At 29.8% G+C, this 4747-nt stretch overlaps 1 long non-coding RNA gene across 1 annotated transcript; it reads left to right on the forward strand.

Annotated features, from left to right (window-relative positions):
- The first annotated feature begins 3540 nt into the window (after nucleotides 1-3540).
- On the forward strand, nucleotides 3541-4287 carry LOC143196124 (uncharacterized). Its single transcript, XR_013005669.1, has 3 exons — nucleotides 3541-3949; nucleotides 4024-4117; nucleotides 4203-4287. It is a non-coding gene; the product is annotated as an uncharacterized LOC143196124 (long non-coding RNA).
- Nucleotides 4288-4747: the final 460 nt, after the last annotated feature.

Below are 4747 nucleotides of genomic sequence, written 5' to 3' on the forward strand. Positions count from 1 at the left end.
TTGATATCACTATGGTAAATACAAACACATCACTATTATGAACATCATTATGGTACTTATGCTTACAATAAATAACACTATGCTAAATATCACCATTATAAGTATCACAATGACAAATATCACTGTGACATAATTACATAAAATACTCTCATAAATATCATTATGATAATTAGCACTATTATCTAGTTATCGCTATGATAAATATCCCTATTATAACCACTATGATAAATAATACTATTATAAATAGCGTCGTGATAAATATCACTATAAAAAGTATTAAAATGATAAACATCTCGATGATACCATAGATCACTATAAAATCGTTAAAATAAATATCACATGATAAACATCGCTATGACAACCTCTATGATAAATGACAACACTGTTGTAAATAATACCATGATAAATATCACTATGACAAGTATCACTATCATAAATGTCATTATGATAAATATCAATAATTAATTTAAGACATCGATATTTAACGAATTGCAAGAAGAATATGTATTGTTTCATATAACACGTCATTTATGGTCCTTTCAATATATCAGCCAATGCTGCCAAATGCTATTTGTAGAAATATAAAATTCATTTTAAACTCAGAGGGGATTACTCATTCTCATTTTACACTAGTAAAAAAGAGATAGGATGCTGTGTGGTGCGTCGGAACCCCTAACCGAATCCATCTATAAGATTTTATTTCTGGTCGACCTTGTCTGTGTTTTATGTTTTATTGCGAAATCGTTGATCTATTTGTATTCAAGATCATCATGCAGTTCTTCGTTGGTTACGTAGTGATAAACAATAGCCGAGAAACTTTATATTGGCAGGAGTGGTTTAGGGCAACTCCATATCAAGTGTCTACAGAATTCTTCAAAACGTTGCTGATAATAATTAGACCATGGGACGTGCTGGTGTCATAAATTTTAATGATGTGCATTTGTTGTTTTGTCGATTTTTTTATTATTTAGTTATTACATTTTTCCGACTAACCTACAATTTGTCTTTCTGGTAACTTAAATCTAGGTATATAACTAGGGAGACCCATCGGTCCTATCTCAGTCTCTGGTGAATTTATGTTTATACATGTCACTGCTGTATTTTTTGAGTGATATAGGTCTATAGGCTTTTATTTCGTTTTGTGGCTTCTCAGGTTTTCGGATCATCATAATTTTCGCCATCTTCCAAATGCCTGGAACATCTTTGTTTTTAATCTATATGCTGTATAGATCAAGTTGTTGAGTTTTATAGTTCCTTTTGTTGGTAGTTTTTGCAGTAATTTTCCTGTTATTAAATCGTAGCGTGGTGATTTCCTGGGTTTAATATCAGTTTTAATAGCTTTGGTTAACTCTTTCGGTGTGACTAATTCAATCATCGATTTTTCAGCTTCTATGTCCGGCAAATTATATTCAATATTAGTTTCGTTTGGTTTGAAAGTTTTTTTTATAGATATTCAGCAAATGCTTCTGCTTTTTGATGATTGTCACGTGCCCAATTGCAACATAGGTCTCTTATAGGTGGACTGTGTAGACATGAGCGCTTTAGCTATTTCGTGGCTTTCCATAGTGAATAATCAGTTTCTTTGTCATCTGTTAAATTTCTTATGGAGTCATTTATGGATTTGTTATTAATTCCCAGTATTTCCCTTTTCCGTCTTTGGGTTATATTGTTTAAAGTATTTTTATTTTCAGGTGTTCTGTTTTGTTGTTATATTTTTCTTAATATTCGTTTTTCAGCTACCATTTCCTTTACTTCTTTTGGATAATTAATCCCTTTAATTGTACTCTTAATTTTTGGAGTACTATTCCAAGCAGCTTGAATATCTACTACGAGTTTTTCTGCTTCAAAATTTAATTGTTCAGTTGTCTTCAGTTTGTTCAATTCTTCAGCAAATCCTTCCCAGTGTGTTCTCTTGTTTAACGTTAATGTTAACGTGTTAACTTTGGATTTCTTCCTTTTCTTATTATATTTTCGCTGAATGTCAATATCACTGGCGTATGGTTTTTTTGAATTAATCGAAAGTATTAGAAATACAAAATCTAAAAAATAAAAATCTATTTAGTATTATACAATATACTAATATAAGATAATATTAAGAGAGTGTATGAATCAGGAACTTCGGTCACTAAATATCCATTCACTCATTGATGATTAATAGAAGAACATCTTAAATGAAATATGTATAACTGTTTTGGCACTACTGACGTAGGCTCGCAATTCAGTTAACCTACTTAGGCAAGGTCGGCAATTCGTGCTCGAGAATTCCTGCTTGTGTTTGTATCTGTCCTTGAGAAAAATGATAAAATATTAATTAGTATTTGGCAAAAGTAATGTTACGCATTATTGCAACAATTTACAAAACAACATTTTACCGTGATATAAAATACTATATAGTATACTGTTTTGTATTTAATTTAAACAAATGTTTTTGCCTCATATTACCGTTCATTGAACTTTAGGTTATAAAGACGTTTATTAATGTTTTTTAATCAATCTGATCTGAAAAAAATATATGACGTATCAGACTTTAGAATAATATTTGTTCTAGTTAATATCTTATAAAGCATGTTTTTGTTTCTAAACTTTATTTTTTTAAATATCATTATTTATTATATTATTATTGAAATTAGACATTTATTGCGAGTTTTCAAAGTACAGTGAGTCATTTAGTAGTTGTATTACTTCTCTCTTGGTTATTTAACCGCTTTCTTTCATGTTTTTAATATTGCTATTTAATTTCAAGATCATCGTGCAGTTCTCTGCTGGTTGTATAGTGATAGCCGAAGAATTATATATTGGTAGGATTGATTAACGAAGCTTTATATTTAATCCCCATAAGTTGAAATAGGTTTCATTATTAATTGATTAATATTGATAAATATATCACTGCAGTTTCTTGTTTAACACGATGTTCAGATTTAATCTACCTTCGAGACTGAGTATTCCCCGAGTAATATAATTTTTATCAAATATTTTCCAGTTCATTGCTGGATCTTGTCGAATGTCGAATTTTTCTATGGCTCTAGACAGAAAAATGTCTTTAGCCATAATGACTATGTCACCCGCAAACTTTCCAAATAGTGCTTGTTTTGCTAATGCGTATCTTGGAGAACTCGAGCAAAAATAGATTTGAATGTTGGGAATATCTCTTCAGGAGATACTTACAGTCAATAACCCGATAAACGCTGACTTTTGGTGGCTTTTTTCTTTTGTCTAAATAAAAAAATAAGTAATGCGTGCCGCAAATGCACGTTTTCAGACATGAAATTTGATAATTTCAAAGAGGTGTTAATTAATGGTGTTGTATTTTCAGAAAATATAGCATGTATAGGTTTAAAACAGAATAAAGAAATTTAGAAGTGAAAGTTATATGGAAAAATTGGGTCCCACGTTTAAGCTTTTCGGAATCCCCGTTACGCGGCCAAATATAAATGAAAAATGCAATAGCTATATGTGTGTTTCTCTCTCGTTCGGCTTTGGTATTAATAATTATAACCTAGCAGCTAACGGCCAGTTTTAGGTGATATAATTTGTGTTGTTTATTTACGTTAAGTTTTTCGGTATGTGTTTTATATAATTTTGACAATTACTTTAGACTATTCTGTGTATTTTAATTTATGTGTAATTGAAAGAAAACCTTAAGGGGATCTCTTATGATCTCCTATGTACGTCCAAGAAACTTTGTAATCATTTTAAGAAGAAGACTATAGACCAAAATGTGGAGAGCCATGGCTGAAACGAGATATAATTCCTACTAGTAATTTAAATAATAAGTATTGTGCTAAATAGTAATGATTTATTGCATTGAAATAATTAAGCAATATTTATTGAAATTCTTTACCTTCACAAGACCAGCAAAATATGCCCTCAATAGCAATATTACAATCACATAAGTTTTTTGAGGCTGATAGATATATAGGAGATTTTTCTACCCCAACAAGACCTAGGAGTAAGTATATAATAAGAAACGTATGTTTATTATTATAAAATGTAGGTTCTAACTTGAAATGTATATGTGTACAGATAATTTTACTCTAATTTTGGTCGTTGGTTCAAAAACTTGACTGTATAGACCGAACTGCAGTTGTTATATTTGATAAAATGTACCTCAATTTAGGTAGGTTGTTAATTAAGTTGATTCTAAAAAATAATACAACAGAAACATTAATAGTTGTATTATCTTATATTAATGTTTGTTTTAGGTTTGTTTTAAATATTAGAGAGAAGATGATATCAGTGGATTACGTGTTTTGGGTAGTGGAGATCTTTGTGATTGTATCACTTGTATCAATGGTAATATATCAATAAAACATATTTAAATATATTTATTTTTTATTTTCCCAGTAACATTAAAAGAATTTTTTTTTAATTTCCCGTAAAATTTTTTACTATACATTTTTAAATTTCCCGCCGTAACTGACTGTCATACGGCGCATGCATAGGCGCCCTCACACGGGGATTCCGAGTGTAACTTAGAATCAATTTTAATATAGGAGATGCGCATCTAAGTTTCTTTATTCTATGGTATAAAACTTGTTAAAATGACATATATGTCAAATCATAACATTGCGTTAGAAATACCGGTAGTGCAGTCTGCATATTACATAACACAATAAAAAAACTATCCTAATTTCCCAACATAGGACTAGAACTAATTGATATACAAGTATTGAAGACATCATCTTTTATGGTATTGGTGCTAACACATTTAATTTTTTTTTTAATTATTTAATTAATATATTGTTAC

This window comes from Rhynchophorus ferrugineus, unplaced genomic scaffold (assembly GCF_030347505.1).
Source record: "Rhynchophorus ferrugineus isolate W39M unplaced genomic scaffold, kcgeb_rfMv2 rfM4, whole genome shotgun sequence".
NCBI lineage: Eukaryota > Metazoa > Arthropoda > Insecta > Coleoptera > Curculionidae > Rhynchophorus > Rhynchophorus ferrugineus.